Source organism: Salmo salar, chromosome ssa06, assembly GCF_905237065.1.
Source record: "Salmo salar chromosome ssa06, Ssal_v3.1, whole genome shotgun sequence".
NCBI lineage: Eukaryota > Metazoa > Chordata > Actinopteri > Salmoniformes > Salmonidae > Salmo > Salmo salar.
This window is the reverse complement of record NC_059447.1, coordinates 28,581,648-28,606,193: the sequence shown is the minus strand read 5'-3', so window position 1 is coordinate 28,606,193 and position 24,546 is coordinate 28,581,648. Positions and strand designations below refer to the sequence as shown.

Below are 24,546 nucleotides of genomic sequence, written 5' to 3'. Positions count from 1 at the left end.
TTGCGGCACAAGAAAGAAACGTGTGCATGTGACTGTCATTGTGTGTGTGTGATCAAAAACCTTTAATTTGGCAGTGTGAGGGTGTCAGCATTTGTGGGAGAAACTCTTAATAAGAGGGAAGAGCTTGTCCTCTCTCTGCTTGTTCCTGTTGGGCTTTTTCCTAGTGTGTCCTTTCCTTTCTTCTCTGTCGTTCAATAGAGCAGTAGTTTTATCAGTTGATATTTAACCCTGTCAGCTCCAGACAGTATGACAGATCTCCAGTCTCATTCTCCCAGACATGCTCCCTATGGTCAGGGAAGGGTGGAGGCTGGTCAATTCACCAACACTCTATTACAGAACCCCTCCATCTTCATAAATCCACTCACCAGCTATCTATAGGCTATACACAACCCACTGGTATAGGCTTTATACAACCCACTGTCACTTCACCTGTCTCATCACTCACTAAAACTGCTGCTGGGATCACTAGCAAGAGCATGTGTTGTTGCTCAAGTTGATGATATTGAAGGCCATGGAATGGGGTTACAACCTAACTTTGGGGGTAGCACCTTGACTTTGGGGGTAGCAGCCTAACTTAAGCCATTACAGTGTAATTGATCCAACCTTCTTGGGGGCAGCTATGGAGGCAGACAGCCCTTTGAGTATGCCCCACTGTCATTTCCTTGGACACCTCAGGGTCCTGATGACAGGGATGGACACTCATCTTGTCTGTGTGTCTGTCTCTCTGTCCCTCGCTCCTCTGACGGTGTGTGTGGACTGTGTCCTCGCCCCCCTCTGTCCGTTCGCTCTCCTCGCCCCTCGACTGATCAAAGCCCCTTTGAGGGTTCTGAGTGGTTCTGTGCTAATAGCCGATGGTGGTGTGTGTGTGTGTGTGCGCGTGTGTGCGTGCGTGCGTCTTCTCAGTGATTAGACACCCAATGACAGGCTGAGCCAGCCCTGCCTACCGCTTTTATCCTTTAAAGGGGCAATCTGCAGTTGCGGCATCCATTTTTTAAAACATATGAATGTATGTACCAATAGATTATTGAAGAATATAACTTAGAAATGCCTCATGAGCTTAGTTCTACTGTTGTACCCCATCAGAACCCAAAATATAACCTTGTTTCATTCCAATGTTTGTAAACTAAGTGTTAACAAATACTATATAGCCTCAAAACATAGTTCAATCTTACATTTTGTCAGTCCTTGCGTTCATAGCTCTGCCAATGAATTTCATATTGGTTTCATTTCTCCAGCCACATCCCTCAACTGCGGATTGCCCCTTTTAATGTTGCACCTTCCCCAGCAGCCGACTCAATTATCAGTGATTAAGTTGGTGTCAGTCTTTAGCGCTGAGCCATACCTCTCCTCCCCGCCGTGTGGCACAGAGGCCCCGAGCAGAGCTACTGATCCCAAGTCAGCGCTGTGGAGGGACATACAGTATGTAGACAGCTCTAAGTATAACCTCTGTCCTCAACTCTGATCCCCAGACAACAAGGTGACAGCGTACTGAAAGTTGGCAACACCCCCGAAGCCTTAACCTCAGCAAGGAGGTAGAGGTGTTGCATTACATTATAGGATAACTGTATAAAGCCTTAACCTCAGTGAGGAGGTAGAGGTGTTGCATTACATTATAGGATAACTGTATAAAGCCTTAACCTCAGCAAGGAGGTAGAGGTGTTGCATCACATTATAGGATAAATGTATAAAGCTATCCTGGTGCTTAGGTTCTTATCCAAGCTGAGATGACCCTGCTTTCAGAGGGAGAAACAAGGACAGAGCCTTACATTGCAGAATGATATTAGTGATTCTTATTATTCCAGTTAGATTTTGAACTTGCAGGGGGTTACCGAAGATGGCATTTAGATATATAAGATCTGAGCCCTTGTCGCTCAGTCCTCACCCCCTCCTCTCCCCCCTCTCCACCAGCCTCTCTCTAGAGTAGAGGACTGGCCTTGGTGGTGGCACAGGCGCGTGTGTGGGTGGGTGTGTGGATTATTGTGAGGCGTATCGTAAAAAAACAAAACTCTTGGCTGCAAGGTCACGTCTCTTCTCTGCCTCATCCCCCTAATCCTAGCCTGTAAATAAATACCTAACACCCCCCACACTAACACCATAATACCTCCCCTTAGCTACACACACACCCCTAACCCTCTCTGTTCTGCCCTGAAGTCTCCGGAAGGCACACCTCGCATGTCTTTGCCTGTAGCATTTTGACAAGTGAATAAACATCAGCTGCTTCAATGCCCCCTGCCTCCCAGCCTCTACCTAACGCATAATGCTCCCCTATCTTCCACCTCTATCTATCTTATCTGCCCCTCACTTGTCCTCTACTCTCCCTCTAACTCTACCGTATCTCACAGGCTGGAAGTGGAAGCCGACCCTTGTAGGTTGGTTATGGATCCCCACAATCACTGGGCTATTACCTCTACCCTGTCATTACATATAGATAAGACCCACTTCTAGTCTTTAGTCTATCTATAGAAAACCTAGCTAAATGCTCTGTCCTTAGGCTCTGAGTCCTCTCAGGGGACAGGCAGACAGGTGTGGGTTGGACAGGTAGGGAGTTCTGTTTGGATACACCTCTGAATTAGGATGTAAATACCTTTTGCAGATTTGGTGGGCGTAGCTCTCTCCTGGTTTGGGGCTCCAACCACGATCTCCCTCCCTGTGCCTCCCTCCCCGTGTTGTCCAGTGAGCAGCAGCAGTGATCAGTAAGGAGAGATGGTAATCTGCCGTAGCCTTAGCGCTCTCTGGCTCTGCTCTCCTTGAAGAAGATTGATGGCCGTCCTGGAAAGGCTGCTATTGTGGATGGGCAGAAAAAAAGAGGGGAGGGAGGAAATGGATTTAGAATGGGAAATTTGAAGGAGAGGGATAGAGGGAGGTAGTGTGATAGTGGGAAAGTAGGTAAAAAGAGATGGTGCTTGAGAAGTTAGGAGATGAATGGGGGACGAGTAGGAGTTGATGAAATTATGTGAAGGGGTCAGGGGGACTGTGCATCTGAATGTGTGTTTGTGTAAACATGGCCAGAGATTAGGCTTGGACTCATCAGTCCTCACCCATTATCGGACTCCCACACACGCAGTACTCGCGCACACACAATTGTCTGTTGGTTTAATCCATTTGAATTCAATCCATTTTTGACAGCATCCCTTTTGATTTAAGCAACAACTTTCCATTGATGTTTGCCCATGGAAGAAGGGGCCAGAAAGTGACTTTTTGGACCTGATTGCCTGAACATTCAGGAGATAAAGGTGCTCAAAGTTCATCCACTTTGCATACCATATCATGAGACATCCATGTCTTCATCACGGGGAAAATATAAAGTGTTTAAATTATCAAAAGCTCACAAGCAGGGTTGTCAAACTATTTGATCATTTCTTCCCAAAAAAATGTGTTTTAATAATGTTTTTACCAATTAGCATAATGCGTAAACTCAGATTTTTTGGGGTTGTTGATATGGGCGTATATTGTAGCTTCGACCCAACTTCACATCTTCTGTGGGTTTTGTGTTGTGCCCGCTATCTGTTGAGACACAACATGCTCTTGAATGGTGGGTGTCATTTCAAGCGTAGAACAATTATTCATAGAATGGACCTATCCCTTCAGACCATTGTAATTTAGCTGGTATACCATTGAAATGTAAATTGAATTAAAATTGTAACTTCTAATTACTACCACAGAGATGGCCGCCGGTCCACCCACCATCAGATGTCAACTTAAATGGTCATGTCTATACTATTGTCTATATTTCTATGATTTCAATAGGTTTCCTATGGAGTATAACCAGTATAATTAAAACCAACAGATATTCCCATTCAAGGCAACATTCTCCCTCACACCATCTTTGTGGTACCATTTGAAAGTGGAAATGTCCATTTTATTCCCATTTCTGTACATTTAGTTACCAAAACATGACACCCACCCTGTATTGAAGAACATGTCTCAGCCGATGGTGAGCACAACACAAGGCTCTAAGCTACAACATATGTGAATCTAAAAAAACAGTAGTTCACGCGTTTTTAGATAATTAACATTAAGGTAAAAAATAAAAATGACAAATTGACTAGTTTGATAACCCTCTTTGTAATTTTAAGTGATATCAATCTCAACTGTTTATCTTTTGCAGTGATGAAGACATGGATGTCTGGTACCTTTCTATCTCTTGGCATTCGGGTCCAAAAAGTAACTTTCTGAGCACTTCTACAATCGGCAAATATGTATGTAAAGTTTGCTTCAAATCAAAAGGGGTGCTGTCAAAAAGGGATTCAAATTGATTTACCCTCTTAGTTCAAGTTTTCACGAATAAACAGATTTGTACTACAGTTCCTGTCAAGATGCATATTTGCATACACAAATGAGCTGTGCATAAGAACCATATGTAACCATAATGTGTGTCTAGGTCTGTGAGCACATACTGTTCATTCTACGTTTTCCATTCTAGTCATTTAGCAGAAGCTCTTATCCAGAGCGACTTACAATTAGTGCATTCATCTTAAGAAGGTTAGGTGAGACATTACATCACAATTGTATCAAGTATGTTTCCCTCAACACATTTCTCCCAGATGTTTTTGAAAGATGGGCAGGGACTCCGCTGCCCTGACTTTAGAGGGAAGCTTGTTCCACCAAGTTGCAGAAGCTGGTAGCCCAGCCAAAAGATTTGCAGTAGTCTAGACGTGCCTGGATTAGGACCTGCGCCGCTTCCTGTGTGAGGAAAGGTTTTACTCTGAAGAGAGTGAACCTGCAGGAGCGAGTCACTGCTTTGATGTTTGCAGAGAATGACAGTGTTGTCCAGGGTCACGTCAAGGTTCTTTGCACTCCGGGAGGGGGGCACCTTGGAGTTGTCAACTGTGATGGAGAGGTCTTGGAGCAGACAGGACTTCCCTGGGAGGAAGAGCAGCTGTGTTTTGTTGAGCTTGAGGTGGTGGGCCGACATCCAAGCTGAGATATGCCAGGCACGCAGAGATGCGTGTCTCCACCTGGCTGTCAGAAGGGGGGGAAGGAGAAAGTGTCATCTACATAGCAATGATAGGAAAGACCATGAAAGGATATGACAGAGCAGAATGACTTAGTGTAAAGAGGAGAGGGCCTAGAACCGAGCCCTGGGGGACACCAGTAGTGAGAGTACGTGGTGCAGACAGAGTCAGCTTTGGCAGAGTGGAGAGCAGTCTCGGATGAGTGACACAACTTGAAGCCTAACTGGTTAGGATCAACGAGATCGTTCTGACAGTGATAACGAGAGAGTTACAGCACGCTCAAGTGTTTAGAAAAGAAAAGAAGGGATACCGGTCTGTAGTTGTTGACGTCAGAGGGATGAAGTGTTGGTTTCTTAAGGAGAGGCAAACTTAAAGTCAGGGGGCACACAGCCAGTGGTCAGGGATGAGTTGAGGCAAGTGAGGAATGGGAGAAGGTCTGTAGAGATGGTCTGGAGGAGGTGATGGGGTTAAGTGGACATGCTGTTGGGTAGCCAGCCTTCATTAGTCACAGGATTTCATCTAGAGAGAGAGGGGAGTAAGAGGTCAAGTAGTTCTGTGGGAGTTATGTGTCCCCCCAAACATGACCTGCCGCGCTGCTCTTCTTCGCTGCTTCTTAACACGGAAGCTAGCTGCACCAATGTGTTGGAGGAAAGACCGTCCAACTGAGGTCAGCTTGCAGGCACCCGGTCGGCCACAAGGAGTCCCTAGAGCATGTTGAACCAAGGAAATCCCCCCCGGCCAAACCCTCCCCTAACCCGGACGACGCTGGGCCAATTATGCGCCACCCCATGGGGCTCCCGGTCACGGCCGGCTGTGACACAACCTGGGATCGAACTGGAGGCTGTAGTGACGCCTTAGACCACTGCGTCACTCGGAAGGCCATATGCTATTGTTTTGACAATATCGCAATGTTATTTTTGCGCTAACTGGTTGGACCTTTGAATTACCCTAGGCATATTACTCCTTTATGGCCGTGTGTGTGTGTGTGAATAACCCAGATTCTCCACTGTGTGTGCAGCAACAGCACAGGGTTGACTGGCCCAGTTGAGCTCATAATTATGACAGTTATTCACTCTTCGTGGCTCTTTTTAAACATAGTCAAGCGCTTGATGTGACCCCCTGGCCAGCTGCCGCTCTCTAAATATTCCTATTTTTCAAGTCTTAGGGGGTTTCAGCAGCGGTGAACCTGTGAGGAACAGTCATTTTTTTTCTCTTTCTTTTTCCCGTATCATGGCTGACGTCTTTGAATGTCTATCCCATCTCTCCCCGTCCCTTTCCGACCTCTGCTTAATTTGTCTTCAACCCTTTCTCGTTGTGTTTTTATCCTCTCCTTGTCTTGTCTGCTGCCCCCCTTCTCTCACTTTTTCATCAGCCTGTAGTACATCGACCCATCTTTCATCCTGCCTCTAATCTCCCATTCTTCCTCTCACTTTGCTTTTTCTGCTTTCCATTTGTTTTCTTCTTACACTTTTGTTTCCCCCCCCGCTACTCTCCTGTCTCTCTCAGCTCCATCCTCCTCTCCTCCCTCATTCCCCTCCTCACCATCCAATCCCTGCTCTCTCAAGCTGAGATGAAGGTTTGCTTTGCCATGGAGTCTTGACAGGATGGATGGCAGCGGGTGTCTGTGTTGTCATCTCCCCTCTCCAACCTGACTAAACGATCAGGCTCACTGGTGGACAGACAGACAGGCCGGGGCAGGGAGTGCAGAGGCAAGGAGGGTGGCAGGGCGAGGCTCCAGCGTTTACCCAACCTGATTACAGGATCACACACTGCAGGTCAACCCTCATTTCCTGGAGTCCCAACTCATTACCACACCGCTGACCAACGCCTATCAGTCAGGGAGGGAGGGGAAGAGAAGGAGGAAGGCGGGAGACGGATGCATAGAGAATGAGTACAGGTCAGAGAAAGGAGAAGAGGGGGTGAAGGAGGGATGGCCAGAAGAGATTGAGATGAGAGAAAGCACAGCGTAAATGATCATAGGTCATAGACAGGGCGAGGAGGATAGCTGTTGCAGTGAGCCAAGGGGATTTTAGTCTCAGATTCAGACAGTAGAGGTAGTAGATCTAAGTAGCTGTTCCGCTGTTATGTAGGTCTGAAGGCTGGTTTAGCCAGATGACTTTCACTGTACAGACCAACCAGGAAGGCTCTGCCCACCACAGGACCAGGAGACGCACCCTCTTCACCTCACACAGTTGACTCATTATTTTGTACACAGTCTGACACAATCACAGCATATTGTCAGACCTAAGTTTCTCTTAATCCCCATTTTGCCTGTTAAACGGTGTTTGAACCAGGCGGCATTAGTGATTTTGGAGCCAAAAAATATCGACCGGACTCGTGCTTCTGTTGTCAGGTTTTGAATACACATCTGCTTTTCCAGTCAATAAGAACACTCACATATTCATTGCAGGTGAGCTATTGATCAAGCCTCTGTCCCCCTGAGACACACCTCTGACAATAGCACTGCCTCTCACATTCCGTGCTTGCATTTTGCCTCTATATTTTGCATCTGATTGACATTTGTGACTGGCTTGTGTAAACCTGAGGGTGTTAAGATGATTCCATTCATTCCTTCAGTCCACCTCTCTTCTCTCTGAGTTTCTGACCCAGGGGCTATGGCAGGGTCTGGATTAAAGAGAGGGGGAAGAGTGTTCTTTATTCAGAACATGTCACAGAGAGACATTGTTAGGCAGAATGGTATTGCACTTGGCTTCGTGTTGTGATTCAGTTGGATTGGCTTTCTTCATGGTCTCAAGTTGTTTGTTTATTTGTTTTAGATGACTGCTCTGAAACATTACTTTGTCTTACAAACCAGAAGAGCTTGACGTGTCTCACATCTCTCAGCTATTGTCTTTGTACATGTCTGTAAGTTATATAATGAAGCCTAATATGAGTACATATTTTAAAGGCACCATACAACCTGATGAAGCCCATCTCCTGTTCAGTTATGTGGGAGTCTGCAGGAACTAGAAGTGCTAGAGTTTGTTATTATTACTAGACATTAGGGATGCACCGATATGACATTGTTGGCCGATACCGATATCCGATATTTTCCTTGTCAAAAAAACCCTATACTGATAACTAGGGTTGCACATTTTAGGGCATAATCAGAGGTGGCAACTTTCCATGGGAATTAACCTGTTAGGGCTAGGGCGCAGTATTGACACGGCCGGATAAAAAACGTACCCGATTTAATCTGGTTACCACTCCTGCCCAGTAACTAGAATATGCATATAATTATTGGCTTTGGATAGAAAACACCCTAAAGTTTCTAAAACTGTTTGAATGGTGTCTGTGAGTATAACAGAACTCCTATGGCAGGCCAAAACCTGAGAGGATTCCATGCAGGAAGTGGCCTGTCTGACAAGTTGTTTCATCTTGGCTCTTTTTATTGAAGACTGAGGATCTTTGCTATAACGTGACACTTTCTACGGCTCCCATAGGCTCTCAGAGCCCGGGAAAAAGCTGAACGATATCGAGGCAGCCTCTGGCTGAAACACTTTATCGCTTTTGGCAAGTGGCCGATCAGAGTACTATGGGCTTAGGCGCGTGCACGAGTCGACCCCGTGCTTTATTTTCTTTCCTCTTTTTACCTAAACACAGATTGCCGGTCGGAATATTATTGCTTTTTTACGAGAAAAATGGCATAAAAATTGATTTTAAACACCGGTTGACATGCTTCGAAGTACGGTAATGGAATATTTAGAAATGTTTTGTCACGAAATGCGCCATGCTCGTCACCCTTATTTACCCTTTCGGATAGTGTCTTGAACGCACGAACAAAACGCCGCTGTTTGGATATAACGATGGATTATTTGGGACCAAACCAACATTTGTTATTGAAGTAGAAGTCCTGGGAGTGCATTCTGACGAAGAACAGCAAAGGTAATAACATTTTTCTTCTAGTAAATCTGACTTTGGTGAGTGCTAAACTTGCTGGGTGTCTAAATAGCTAGCCCTGTGATGCCGGGCTATCTACTGAGAATATTGCAAAATGTGCTTTCACCGAAAAGCTATTTTAAAATCGGACATATCGAGTGCATAGAGGAGTTCTGTATCTATAATTCTTAAAATAATTGTTATGTTTTTTTGTGAACGTTTATCGTGAGTAATTTAGTAAATTCACCGGCAGTGTTCGGTGGGAATGCTAGTCACATGCTAATGTAAAAAGCTGTTTTTTGATATAAATATGAACTTGATTGAACAAAACATGCATGTATTGTATAACATAATGTCCTAGGGTTGTCATCTGATGAAGATCATCAAAGGTTAGTGCTGCATTTAGCTGTGGTTTGGGTTTATGTGACATTATATGCTAGCTTGAAAAATGGGTGTCTGATATTTCTGGCTGGGTACTCTGCTGACATAATCTAATGTTTTGCTTTCGTTGTAAAGCCTTTTTGAAATCGGACAGTGTGGTTAGATTAACGAGAGTCTTGTTTTTAAAATGGTGTAAAATAGTCATATGTTGGAAAAATTTAAGTTTTTGCATTTTTTAAGTATTTGAATAACGCGCCACGGGATTACACTGTCTGTTGAGTAGCCCATAGAGGTTAATATTAATACCATTTAAATGTAGATGTTTTTTACATTGGATATATTTACCATATCATATGGAGACAAACATAAACCTTTTACCTTATCATAAGTTGACATAATTGCAAATGATTAAATCCTTCCAATAGAAATTAAAAACAATTTAGTTATGAATTGAACTTTAATTAAATGAGTTGACTCTTCCAATGGCATGAGTTCACTGAACTAGTGAATATTGAATGATCCCCAATGATCCATCGCATCTCCCAAAAACCTTTTCAACAAACATCTGTAAAATGATAGTCTAGAAACTAAAGCTTTGGTTGTCTTCCTCTCAGGCTTTTGTCTTCTCCCTGGACCTCCTCAATGTCCACCTCTTCAACATCAGATTCTGAGGCCTCACCTTCACTGTCACTTTCCAACCTGTTTGAGGATGGCTCGTTGTCAGCTTCAAAAAGCCTCAAATTTGCCCAGATGGCCACCAATTTTTGTCTGATGTCTCTCTTCCTCGGTGCGCACTGTCACTGTGTCCGTTTCCATCTTGTCCAGCTGTGTATGTAACATTTCACGTAAACCCTGTTTCTTGTCTGCATCGAAGTAGCGGTCCTTGTACCTAGCATCGAGATTGATGGCGACACAGTAAAGAGGCTCAGAGAGAATGCCACTGAATTGCTTGTTCACAGCCTTGAGGACTTTTGTAAGTTTTAACCCCCCGGTCTGTCTGCAGTTTTGTTGAGCAGCGTTTCAGTGCCATGACAGAAGGTATCACGTCTGCTGCTGACACAGTTGCTTAGCTTATTCCTCCTGTCAGTTGTTCAAATGGCGCTAGGAGTGTGTTCATGTTTCAAACATGTTCTCAAATGTCATTGAAGTGGCAGCAGCGGTATGAGAACCAACACATTCTTGAACATGCAATACGGCTTTCCTCAGTACGAAATCTTTGTCGACCCACTGTGCTGTCAGACTCAGCATGCTCATAGGGCTGACATCGCTGGTCCAAATGTCAGTCGGAAAGCTAATAGCAGTGACCTCAGATGTATGTTTCAACAATACTGTGTAACTCCGGTAGGGCAACATCTGAAAAATAGTGTGTACTGGCGCTCGACCAGTCGGCGAAAGCCAACATCCACAACAGAGAAGGGTTGATTGTCAAGGGCATTGAATTCCTTTATCTTGGCGTTAATGGATTTTGCCTTTCAGTTGTCTCGCTGAAATGTTCTTACTCTTTCAAATGACTGCTGGACTTGAACTTGTTTAGTTGTTGGAAGTGTGTGCTTAGTATTTTTCTGCTTTTCTGTGTAGCGCTGTATTTTTTTGTGGCGTCATTACGTCATCTCCCTACGTTATATAGGTATGCACGTCATCTCCCTACGTTATATAGGTATGCACGTCATCTCCCTACGTTATATAGGTATGCACGTCATCTCCCTACGTTATATAGGTATGCACGTCATCTCCCTACGTTATATAGGTATGCACGTCATCTACCTACGTTATATAGGTATGCACGTCATCTCCCTACGTTATATAGGTATGCACGTCATCTCCCTACGTTATATAGGTATGCACGTCATCTCCCTACGTTATATAGGTATGCACGTCATCTCCCTACGTTATATAGGTATGCACGTCATCTACCTACGTTATATAGGTATGCACGTCATCTACCTACGTTATATAGGTATGCACGTCATCTACCTACGTTATATAGGTATGCTCGTCATCTACCTACGTTATATAGGTATGCTCGTCATCTCCCTACGTTATATAGGTATGCACGTCAGCGTTAACATTAGTTTTGCATATTGGCTTAAGACATCGGGTCGATGTTGGCATTTTTTTTACTTGCCTTTCCGATATGCTCACCGATTTATCGTGCATCCCAACTAGACATAATGAAGTGTTTTAATAATTCTACTGTGTGGCATCGGTCTGGTTTCACCTCGAATCAGACACCTCACTTAATGAACCCCGCTCCTCCGTGGGGGAGACGGGGCCACCTCAGCCATGTCGACAGAGGGAGAGGGAAGGAGACAGAGACTGGAACTGTTCAGCCAGGTAGAGAGAGAGGGCCAGAGAGACAGCACTGTTATTGGAGTCTCACTGAGATCATCTTCTGATTGAAATACTGGGGCCCTACTTTGTATTATTGTGTGCGTACACGTTAGCCTCTGTCCCACCTACTCAACAGCCAGTTGAATCCTGTGGCGCGTTATTCAAATCCTTAGATATGCTTTTACTTCAATTTCTCAAACATATGACTATTTTACACCATTTTAAAGATAAGACTCTCGTTAATCTAACCACACTGTCCGATTTCAAAAAGGCTTTACAACGAAAGCAAAACATTAGATTATGTCAGCAGAGTACCCAGCCAGAAATAATCAGACACCCATTTTTCAAGCTAGCATATGTCACATAAACCCAAACCACAGCTAAATGTAGCACTAACCTTTGATCTTCATCAGATGACAACCCTAGGACATTGTTATACAATACATGCATGTTTTGTTCAATCAAGTTCATATTTATATAAAAAAACAGCTTTTTACATTAGCATGTGACTAGCATGTGACTAGCATTCCCACCGAACACTGCCGGTGAATTTACTAAATTACTCACGATAAACGTTCACAAAAAGCATAACAATTATTTTAAGAATTATAGATACAGAACTCCTTTGTGCAATCGAGGTGTCCGATTTTAAAATAGCTTTTCGGTGAAAGCACATTTTGCAATATTCTCAGTAGATAGCCCGGCATCACAGGGCTAGCTATTTAGACACCCAGCAAGTTTAGCACTCATCAAAGTCAGATTTACTACAAGAAAAATGTTATTACCTTTGTTGTCTTCGTCAGAATGCACTCCCAGGACTTCTACTTCAATAACAAATGTTGGTTTGGTCCAAAATAATCCATCGTTATATCCAAACAGCGGCGTTTTGTTCGTGCGTTCTAGACACTATCCTAAAGGGTAAATAAGGGTGGCGAGCATGGCGCAATTCGTGACACAAAAATTCTAAATATTCCATTACCGTACTTCGAAGCATGTCAACCGCTGTTTAAAATCAATTTTTATGCCATTTTTCTCGTAAAAAAGCGATAATATTCCGACCGGGAATCTGCTTTTAGGTAAACAGACAAAGGAAAAGAAAGCCTTCGGTCGAAGCGGGCACGCGCCTAAGCCCATAGTACTCTGAGTGGCCACTTGCCAAAAGCGATAAAGTGTTTCAGCCAGAGCCTGCCTCGATATCGTTCAGCTTTTTCCCGGGCTCTGAGACCCTATGGACGATGTAGGAAGTGTCACGTTATTGCACAGATCCTGAGTCTTCAATAAAAAGAGCCAAGATGAAACACTACTTCTCAGACAGGCCACTTCCTGCTTGAAATCTTCTCAGGTTTTGGCCTGCCATAGGAGTTCTGTTATACTCACAGACACCATTCAAACAGTTTTAGAAACTTTAGGGTGTTTTCTATCCAAAGCCAATAATTATATGCATATTCTAGTTACTGGGCAGGAGTAGTAACCAGATTAAATCGGGTACGTTTTTTTATCCAGCCGTGTCAATACTGCCCCCTAGCCCTAACAGGTTAGGTAGAGGTACCTGAGTCCGTTCAGATACACTTAGTCAGCGGTTTGTTTGTATGTGTCTTGCGACAAGGTTTTTTATAATGGTTGTTTTTCACAATGAACTCACACACTCCTCTCATCTCAATGAATCTATTGTTTGTGTTCTCCTTCTCTACAGCCAGACAGGAGGCCCAGGCAAACAGAGGGACACAGCCAGAGACGCAGACAGACAGACAGACGTACAGATAGAGGACTGCTCCCAGACTGACAGACAGAGGGCCCAGCTGGTCCAGCCATGGCATCAGCCAGCAGCACAGATGTTTGAGGGACTTTGATCTGGGTGAGTACCAACTGGGTTGGAGATAAAGGGGGGAGGGGGCATACCAACACAGGGAAGATGGGTGATTTTGGGTGGGGCTGGTGGCTGGTTTGAAGAGACTGAGGGAAATGTTGAGAGAGAAAAAAATAACTAGGAGTGGGAGAATTTTGTTGACAGAGAGGAAGGTTACTTTTAGATGGGAGAAGGTGTGAGATTTAGGGTTTAAATAAATGAATGACGCAAAGAAATGAAAGGAGAGGAAAGAGAACAAGGATAGACAAATGAGGAGAGGAAAGAGGGTGGATGCAAAGACAGCAGAATTAGATGTAGGTGGTAGCATTGAATCATTCAATATATGATTCAGATGTGTCTGTCTTCAAAGAGTTAAAGTAACACTTCATTTCTAATAAAGGACTTACAGGTGTGAAAAGGGGAATAATTATCAGTGTTTGTGTGAGAGATGAGGGAGGGGAGGATATTGTAACTGTAAATGACCGGTTACAGAACTGTAAACTGGAGAGAACGGAGGATTTTTAAGAAATAAAGTGTTTGTAGATGTTCTAGTAAACTTAACAAATCCTTAAATATTATCTGAAACAACCCTCTAGATGGAACCAAAGGTGAACAGAATCCGTTCTGTAGAAATAGACCATCGCCCACACAGTGTTTCTCAGATTAAATGACAAGTATGTATGTTCAAATAGTTCTGTGTGCTTATTGTGTGTATGAGTGATGTGCGGGGCTGACCCTGCAATGAGAGCCCTTAGCAGTGATCACAGAGACCAGTGTCTTTTTATGGAGACAGAGTAATTAGTTCAGGGCATTAGAGGACCTGTCACTGCGTTTCTCTCATCCCCCAGCCCCCTTCCACCTCACCTCATCCTCGGTCAGTGGCTCCATCCCCTGTCCCCCTCTCTCACGGCTGCTCCAGGTAATTGACACCACTTAAGATCATTGAGTGTGTGTTTTTAAAATGTGTATTTTTTATATTCAGTGGCTTTGCTATGCTCTGCTCTATGCTTGCTGCTTTCACCACGCCTGGCTGGCCCAGCGTCGCTCACCTGACCTGTCACTCATCCTTAGCTGGCCTGCCAGCTGGCTGCCAGGCCCAACGAGCTCCCAACGCTCTGCCTCTCCCGTTCAGCACAGCGGGGGTGGCCCTGGAGGACCTGGCCTGGCAGTGGACCGGTCCACTCACAATTAGTTAAAAGACTGCATTACAGACACTTTAATGAGAACAACTATTGTGATCTATGTGAGAGAAACAACTCATGCAAGACTGAAAATCTATGGTGGATGAAACCTCAAATCGCTTCATATAAACTTTATCCAAGCTGTTATTGATTGGTATACTTTATTTAAGCAGTAAGGCCAGAGGGGGTGTGGTATATGACCAATATGCTCAACTTCTATGTCCCACCCTAGTCAACAGCCAGTGGAATCGCGTGGTGCGAAATACAAATACCTCAAATGCTATAACTTCAATTTCTCAAACATATGACAATTTTACACAATTTTAAAGACAAGACTCTCATTAATCTAACCACATTGTCCGATTTCAAAAAGGCTTTACAGCGAAAGCAAAACATTAGATTATGTCAGGAGAGTACCCTGCCAAACATAATCACAGCCATTTTCAAAGCAAGCATATATGTCACAAAAACCAAAACCACAGCTAAATGCAGCACTTACCTTTTATGATCTTCATCAGATGACACTCCTAGGACATTGTTATACAATACATGCATGTTTTGTTCAATCAAGTTAATATTTATATCAAAAACCAGCTTTTTACATTAGCATGTGATATTCAGAACTAGCATACCCACCGCAAACTTCCGGTGAATTTACTAAATTACTCAAGATAAACGTTCACAAAATACATAACAATTATTTTAAGAATTATAGATCCAGAACTCCTTTATGCAATCGCGGTGTCAGATTTTAAAATATATTTTCGGCGAAAGCACATTTTGCAATATTCTGAGTACATAGCTATTTTGACACTCACTAAACTCAGAATTACTATTAGAAAAATTTGATTACCTTTGCTGTTCTTCGTCAGAATGCACTCCCAGGACTTCTACTTCAACAACAAATGTTGTTTTGGTTCCAAATAATCCATAGTTATATTCAAATAGCTCCGTTTTGTTTGTGTGTTCAGGTCACTATCCGAAGGGTGACACGCGAGCGCATTTCGTGACAAAAAAATTCAAAATATTCCATTACCGTACTTACAAGCATGTCAAACGCTGTTTTAAAATAAATGTTTATGCTATTTTTCTCGTAAAATAGCGATAATATTCCAACCGGGCAACGTTGTATTCATTCAAAGGCTGAAAGAAAAAAATGGAGAATTCTCGTGAACGCGCATATCAGTCTCACTGTCCCCAGGCTGACCACTCACAAACTCTGCTGCTGTTCTTTGCCCAGAGACACCACTTTCTGGCGGCTTTCTGGAGCCAATGGGATCCTTAGAAAGTGTCACGTTACAGCACAGATTCTGTATTTTCGATAGAGATGCCACAGAAGGAGAACAAATTGTCAGACAGGGCACTTCCTGTATGGAATCTTCTCAGGTTTTGGCCTGCCATATGAGTTCTGTTATACTCACAGACAACATTCAAACAGTTTTAGAAACTTTAGGGTGTTTTCTATCCAAATCTACTAATTATATGCATATTCTCGTTTCTGGGCAAGAGTAGTAACCAGTTTAAATTGGGTACGTTTTTTATCCGGCCGTGCAAATACTGCCCCCTAGCCCCAACAGGTTAACCACGACACAAAGCGGAGTGCCTGGACACAGCCCTTAGCCGTGGCATATTGACCATATACCACAAACCCCAGAGGTGCCTTATTGCTATTTTAAACGGGTTACCAACGTAATTAGAGCAGTAAAAACAAATGTTTTTATGAACTGGGTGGTTTGATTGGCTGGAAGCCTTGTTATAGCAGACCGTATACCACGGGTATGACAAAACATTTAGTTTTACTGCTCTAATTATTTGGTAATCAGTTTATAATAGAAATAAGGCTTCTCTGGGGTTTGTGGTATATGGCCAATATACCACGGCTAAGGGCTGTGTCCAGGCACTCCACGTTGCATTGTGCGTAAGCACAGCCCTTAGCCGTGGTATTGACCATATACCACACCACATCGGGCCTTATTGCTTAATTATATCATGGCATTGTTAAATACTTGTTTCTGATTGGCTTGAAGGGTATTCTAGAGTTCATTATTTCTCTAAAATGCATGGTATATATGCACGGTAGAATTCAATATAGTTAATTCTTACATGTGCTATGTTTGAGCTGCTTTTGAAAGCAAAGGTCAAATTGAAAACATGAGCGATGGGACAAGGACATCCCTGCCGGCCAAACCCTCCCCTAACCCGGACGACGCTGGTCCAATTGTCCACCGTCCCATGGGTCTCCCGGTCGGCTGCGACAGAGCCTGGACTCGATCCCAGAATCTCTAGTGGCACAGCTAGCGCTGCGATGCAGTGCCTAAGACCACTGCACCACTCAGGAAGCCACGTCTTTCATGAATATCGATAGAACGCATAGTCCCTCATTAATTATCCCTTACATGATTTGATCTTTGAGACCACGTAACAATGGACCTGTCAGTGCTGGGAAAGGGATCCTTAGGACTTGTCTGATATACACATCTAACTCAGTCATTACTCCAACCATATTGCAATTTCTCACTAACACATGCTAACAGACGTATGTGGCAGCTCAACGGACATATGTGACAGTCCAGGTTTACCTTAAAGGTCTTTTCACAGTAATTATTTTGGGACGTATTAATGCCCAGTGGCCAACTTTGATCAACTGTGCTCTACATTCACTGACTAGTGTCGCCTGTCGCTTGGCAACCTGGAAAGGTGTTTGATTCCTCTCCCTTTCTTTCGCCTCCTCAATCGCTCTCTTCTCTTTCCCAGCCACACCTTCCCTCATGCATCTACAGGTACTTGATCTGTGATGTGCCGTTGTTTACATCTACCGGTTTGTGAATTGTCTCCTTTGAGTGGGGACTTTCTCACTCCATCACTCTCTCCGCGTCATTGTCTGGTGTTGTCACCATGAGTCTGCTGGAACTGAATCCGTCTCGGTGGTGAGTTTGACTGGCCGGGTGGAGAATGGAATGTGCCAGACTAATGACTCCATTAGTGTGTGTTAATCTGTGAGAGGTGTGGCTGGGGGAAAGTTAACTCCAGCACAGACTGACAGGATGGACTGGAAGACTAAAGGGTCTGGCTGCTGAGAGGGATGGTTGGAGTATTAGTTTGAGAATAAGCGGCAGTGAGGAGAATGGGTAATTTTAAACTAAACTGGTGTGCTCTGAGAAGCAGTGAGGACTTTTAAAATGTCACCCGGCAGTGTGTGTGTGTGTACGCACGCATGCACGCATCTGTGCACACCCAACACCAGAGCAGTCTTATCTGCCTGGCATTTCCAACCTCAGAGAATACTGCTGCAGCTGGCGCTATCTGATGACTCACCAAAAGCCTCTCTGAGAGAACATATTGAGAGGCAGCGAGCGCAGGTACACTTAACCTTAACATGAATTAGGAAAGGTCAGACGGGGAGGGTGAGGTACGAGGTGGGGACAGCCACTTGCAGCACTGTTATTGTTTGGATCTTATCTTAATAGACTCTGGCTGGGTGGATGTGATGCCTGGTGTCTGCCAGGCAGCTTTGCACAGCGCTCTGTGGCCAGGTAATATACTGATCCTGGATCAGATCAGACTGGATGTTAAGTCGACAACATGCCTCACTGAGATGGCCAAATGGTCTGGAATCAGGTTGTAAAAGTTGCAAAGCTTTACAATTTTGTATATTTTTCTCAGTCCCAGTCCTGAGTCAAGACAGTGTTGGGTCTGAGTACTGACTAGACGCGGTGGCATTTAGAGGCCAGCCACCACACACACACACCAAGGTGTCTGGAGTCTAGATGTACTCAACACTCAGCGTAGTCTCAACACGTCATCACAACCGCAGGGCTTTAAAAAGGAACAGTTTGTCCACAGCTACAGGTGGTGGCATCTCTGTTAGTCTTCATGCTTCTACACCTTCCACAGAGAGGAGCTGCTCATTCTCATTCTCACTGTATAACCAACTCACTGTTTAATTCATGTATGGATAATATACATGTAGAAAGGTGAGATGGAAGTACGTAAAGCATTTTTAATAGTGCTGCAGAAATGTAAGTGAGGGAAGGAGTGTGCGTGCGTGCAGTACGAGGTGGAGTGTGTAAATGTGGTAATTGGGGAACAGTGACGTCGGGGCACCAGAAGAGTAGCCCCTGTCGCATGGCGAGCAGCAGACGGAGAGCTGAACTTATTAGTGCTGCTGCCTTCCCCTCCTTTCCCCCAGCTGAAAAGAGCAACACGAGAAGACGGGAAGAGGGAGAGCACGGCGTTTCCTTCTTTACCTCCCTCTCTCTCTTTCTCTCCTTCCTTTCTGCTTGTCTACTGTGTTGAGTGTTTGGCTGTTGTCCATGTTACTTGTTGTTGTATTGTCTGTCCATGCATTACCCTTCACTTGGACCCTCCATCTGACTAGCCCTTCTATCTCCATTACTAGACACAGCTCTGGCGATAGTGTACTACAGTGGGCTGACATGCCTATTCCAGGGGGTTTGTGCTGTTGAATGGTCCTGCTTAGTCTCATTGGAGGGGGGGGCGCTGTGTTCTCTGTTAGAAATGAGGGAGAATCTTTACAGAGGTGGGGTGACGGCAAGGGGTGTACCCTGTTATCTCCCTGTGGCAGGCGTTTGCCCTTGATCGCAGTGTCTCAGCACACCAGCATGACAATTTAAGAGAGGGGTTGATCTTAATTAGCTCTGCTGAACTATGTGTTTTTGAAGCTGATATGCTGGTGGCGATTGCAGCAAAAAGGTGTTCACATTCTTCCATGACTGTATTGCTCCTAAAGTAGTTTAGTCTCTCTCTGTGAGATGCCTTGTGGAGAGGCAGGTGGGCGGTGGGTGGTCTGGGCCTTGGTGTCTGACCCTCTCTGTCAGCCGTGTCTCTGTGTGTAAGGGAGTACGTTTAGAAATGACAGGTTTCCATTTTTAATGAGAAGAAAAAAGCCTGTCCTCAGCTCAAAACGCTCGCCCCCTTGTCATTCTCTTTCTCTATGCAGCAGTGGACCTGAGTAGACCCACACACTCTGGTGGCTCTCTGTCTCTCTCTCTCTGGTGGCTCTCTCTCTCTCTCTGGTGGCTCTCTCTCTCTCTCTGGTGGCTCTCTCTCTCTCTGGTGGCTCTCTCTCTCTCTGGTGGCTCTCTCTCTCTCTGGTGGCTCTCTCTCTCTCTGGTGGCTCTCTCTCTCTCTCTGGTGGCTCTCTCTCTCTCTGGTGGCTCTCTCTCTCTCTGGTGGCTCTCTCTCTCTCTGGTGGCTCTCTCTCTCTCTGGTGGCTCTCTCTCTCTCTCGTGGCTCTCTCTCTCTCTGGTGGCTCTCTCTCTCTCTGGTGGCTCTCTCTGGTGGCTCTCTCTCTCTCTGGTGGCTCTCTCTGGTGGCTCTCTCTCTCTCTCTGGTGGCTCTCTCTCTGGTGGCTCTCTCTCTCTCTCTGGTGGCTCTCTCTCTCTCTGGTGGCTCTCTCTCTCTCTCTCTCTCTGGTGGCTCTCTCTCTCTCTCTCTCTCTCTGGTGTCTCTCTCTCTCTCTCTCTCTGGTGGCTCTCTCTCTCTCTCTCTCTCTGGTGGCTCTCTCTCTCTCTCTCTCTCTCTCTCTCTCTCTCTCTGGCGGCTCTCTCTCTCTCTCTGGCGGCTCTCTCTCTCTCTCTGGCGGCTCTCTCTCTCTCTCTGGCGGCTCTCTCTCTCTCTCTGGCGGCTCTCTCTCTCTCTCTCTCTCTCTCTGGCGGCTCTCTCTCTCTCTCTCTCTCTCTCTCTGGCGGCTCTCTCTCTCTCTCTCTCTCTCTCTGGCGGCTCTCTCTCTCTCTCTCTCTCTGCGGCTCTCTCTCTCTCGCGGCTCTCTCTCTCTCGCGGCTCTCTCTCTCTCGCGGCTCTCTCTCTCTCGCGGCTCTCTCTCTCTCGCGGCTCTCTCGCGGCTCTCTCTCTCTCTCGCGGCTCTCTCTCTCGCGGCTCTCTCTCTCTCTCTCTCGGCTCTCTCTCTCGCGGCTCTCTCTCTCTCTCTCTCGCGGCTCTCTCTCTCGCGGCTCTCTCTCTCTCTCTCTCGCGGCTCTCTCTCTCTCGCGGCTCTCTCTCTCTCTCTCTCTCGCGGCTCTCTCTCTCTCTCTCTCGCGGCTCTCTCTCTCTCTCTCTCGCGGCTCTCTCTCTCTCTCTCGCGGCTCTCTCTCTCTCTCTCTCTCGCGGCTCTCTCTCTCTCTCTCTCGCGGCTCTCGTCTCTCTCTCTCTCGCGGCTCTCGCTCTCTCTCTCTCTCGCGCTCTCTCTCTCTCTCTCTCTCTCTCGGCTCTCTCTCTCTCTCTCTCTCTCTGGCTCTCTCTCTCTCTCTCTCGCGGCTCTCTCTCTCTCTCTCTCTCTCGGCTCTCTCTCTCTCTCTCTCTCGGCTCTCTCTCTCTCTCTCTCGCGGCTCTCTCTCTCTCTCTCACGGCTCTTTCTCTCTCTCTCTCGGCTCTTTCTCTCTCTCTCTCGCGGCTCTCGCTCTCTCTCTCGCGGCTCTCGCTCTCTCTCTCGCGGCTCTCTCTCTCTCTCTCGCGGCTCTCTCTCTCTCTCTCTCGCGGCTCTCTCTCTCTCTCTCTCGCGGCTCTCTCTCTCTCTCTCTCGCGGCTCTCGCTCTCTCTCTCTCGCGGCTCTCTCTCTCTCTCTCTCTCTCGCGCTGCTCTCTCTCTCTCTCTCGCGCGCTCTCTCACTCTCTCTCTCGCGGCTCTCTCTCTCTCTCTCGCGCGCTCTCTCTCTCTCTCTCGCGGCTCTCTCTCTCTGTCTCTCGCGCGTCTCTCTCTCTGTCTCTCTCTCTGTCTCTCGCGCGTTCTCTCTCTGTCTCTCGCGCGCGTCTCTCTCTCTGTCTCTCTCTCTGTCTCTCGCGCGTCTCTCTCTGTCTCTCGCGCGCGTCTCTCTCTGTCTCTCTCTCTGTCTCTCGCGCGCGTCTCTCTCTCTGTCTCTCGCGCGCGTCTCTCTCTGTCTCTCGCGCGTCTCTCTCTCTGTCTCTCGCGCGTCTCTCTCTCTGTCTCTCGCGCGTCTCTCTCTCTGTCTCTCGCGCGTCTCTCTCTCTGTCTCTCGCGCGTTCTCTCTCTGTCTCTCGCGCGTCTCTCTCTCTGTCTCTCGCGCGCTCTCTCTCTCTGTCTCTCGCGCGCTTCTCTCTCTGTCTCTCGCGCGCGTCTCTCTCTCTGTCTCTCGCGCGCGTCTCTCTGTCTCTCGCGCGCGTCTCTCTGTCTCTCGCGCGCTCTCTCTGTCTCTCGCGCGCGTCTCTCTGTCTCTCGCGCGCGTCTCTCTGTCTCTCGCGCGCTCTCTGTCTCTCGCGCGCGGCTCTCTGTCTCTCGCGCGCGGCTCTCTGTCTCTCGCGCGCGGCTCTCTGTCTCTCGCGCGCGGCTCTCTGTCTCTCGCGCGCGGCTCTATCTCTGGCGCGCGCGGCTCTCTATCTCTGGCGCGCGGCTCTCTATCTCTGGCGCGCGCCTCTCTATCTCTGGCGCGCGCCTCTCTATCTCTGGCGCGCGCGGCTCTCTATCTCTGGCGCGCGCGGCTCTCTATCTCTGGCGCGCGCGCTCTCTATCTCTGGCGCGCGCTCTCTATCTCTGGCGCGCGGCTCTCTATCTATCTTCTATCTCTCTGGCGCGCGCGGCTCTCTATCTATCTATCTATCTCTCTGGCGCGCGGCTCTCTATCTATCTATCTATCTCTCTGGCGCGCGCGGCTCTCTATCTATCTATCTCTCTGGCGCGCGCGGCTCTCTATCTATCTATCTATCTATCTATCTATCTATCTATCTATCTATCTATCTATCTATCTATCTCTCTCGCGCGCCGGCTCTCTATCTATCTATCTATCTATCTATCTATCTATCTATCTATCTATCTATCTATCTATCTATCTATCTATCTATCTATCTATCTATCTATCTATCTATCTATCTATCTCTCTCGCGCGCGGCTCTCTATCTATCTATCTCTCTCTCGCGCGCGGCTCTCTATCTATCTATCTATCTCCCATCTATCTATCTATCTATCTATCTCTCTCGCGCGCGCTCTCTATCTATCTATCTCTCTTGCGCGCGCCTCTCTATCTATCTATCTATCTATCTCTCTCGCGCGGCTCTCTATCTATCTCTCTCGCGCGCGCGGCTCTCTATCTATCTCTCTCGCGCGCGCGCTCTCTATCTATCTCTCTCGCGCGCGCTCTCTATCTATCTCTCTCGCGCGGCTCTCTATCTATCTCTCTCGCGCGCGCGGCTCTCTATCTCTCTCGCGCGCGCGCGGCTCTCTATCTCTCTCGCGCGCGCGCTCTCTATCTATCTATCTATCTCTCTCGCGCGCGCTCTCTATCTCTCTCTCGCGCGCGCGCTCTCTATCTCTCTCTCGCGCGCCGCGCTCTCTATCTCTCTCGCGCGCGCCTCTCTATCTCTCTCGCGCGCGCCTCTCTATCTATCTCTCTCGGCGCGCGCTCTCTATCTATCTCTCGCGCGCTGCTCTCTATCTCTCTCGCGCGCGCTCTCTATCTATCTCTCTCGCGCGCGCTCTCTCTATCTCTCGCGCGCTGCTCTCTCTCTCTCTCGCGGCTCTCTCTCTCTCTCGCGGCTCTCTCTCTCTCTCTCTCTCGGCTCTCTCTCTCTCTCTCTCGGCTCTCTCTCTCTCTCTCTCTCGGCTCTCTCTCTCTCTCTCTCGGCTCTCTCTCTCTCTCTCGCGGCTCTCTCTCTCTCGCGGCTCTCTCTCTCTCTCTCGGCTGTCTCTCTCTCTCTCTCTCGCGGCTCTCTCTCTCTCTCTCTCTCTCGCGGCTCTCTCTCTCTCTCTCTCGCGGCTGTCTCTCTCTCTCTCTCGCGGCTCTCTCTCTCTCTCTCTCTCGCGGCTCTCTCTCTCTCTCTCTCGCGGCTCTCTCTCTCGTGGCTCTCTCTCTCTCTCTCGCGGCTCTCTCTCTCTCTCGCGGCTCTCTCTCGTTCTCTCGCGGCTCTCTCTCTCTCTCCTGCGGCTCTCTCTCTCTCTCTCTCGCGGCTCTCTCTTTCTCTCTCTCTCGCGCGGCTCTCTCTTTCTCTCTCTCGCGCGCGGCTCTCTCTTTCTCTCTCTCGCGCGCGGCTCTCTCTTTCTCTCTCTCGCGCGCGGCTCTCTCTTTCTCTCTCTCTCGCGCGCGCGGCTCTCTCTTTCTCTCTCTCTCGCGCGGCTCTCTTTCTCTCTCTCTCGCGCACGCGGCTCTCTTTCTCTCTCTCTCGCGCACGCGGCTCTCTTTCTCTCTCTCTCGCGCACGCGGCTCTCTAGGCTCTCTCTAGGCGCTCTCTCTAGGCGCTCTCCACTGCCGGCACTCTTCATCATAATAATTGTTAGAAGTGCAGAAAGGACAGTGGGAGGGATGCACGCCGGGGGTGGGGGCCACAAAACATCTCAACTCGTCATGAGGGGCTGCAGTTGCTAAAAACAGATAATAAAACCTACTAATGAAAAAAACGTTGTTTAACCTCTCTAGGCTAGGCGGGACGAATTCGTCCCACCTACGTAACAGCCACTGCTATCCTGTGGCGCGATTTTCAAAACCTTAAAAATCCTATTACTTCAATTTCTCAAACATATGACTATTTTACAGCCATTTAAAGACAAGACTCTCGTTAATCTAACCACACTGTCCGATTTCAAAAAGGCTTTACAACGAAAGCAAAACATTAGATTATGTCAGCAGAGTACCAAGCCAGAAATAATCAGACACCCATTTTTCAAGACAGCATATAATGTCACCAAAACCCAGAAGACCGCTAAATGCAGCACTCACCTTTGATGATCTTCATCAGATGACAACCCTAGGACATTATGTTATACAATACATGCATGTTTTGTTCAATCAAGTTCATATTTATATCAAAAACCAGCTTTTTACATTAGCATGTGACGTTCAGAACTAGCATACCCCCCGCAAACTTCCGGGGAATTCGCTAACATTTTACTAAATTACTCACGATAAACGTTCACAAAAAGCATAACAATTATTTTAAGAATTATAGATACAGACCTCCTCTATGCACTCGATATGTCCGATTTTAAAATAGCTTTTGGTGAAAGCACA

At 46.7% G+C, this 24,546-nt stretch overlaps 1 protein-coding gene across 2 annotated transcripts in view; it reads left to right on the top strand.

The window, feature by feature from the left end:
- spop (speckle-type POZ protein) overlaps positions 1–24,546 on the top strand; it is a 113,981-nt gene that overhangs the window by 9,196 nt on the left and 80,239 nt on the right. Inside the window, exons 2-3 of one of the 2 annotated variants that reach the window (XM_045719452.1) lie at positions 13,240–13,401; positions 14,241–14,311. The gene's annotated coding sequence lies outside the window, so the exon portion shown is untranslated. 2 annotated transcript variants of the gene reach the window in all.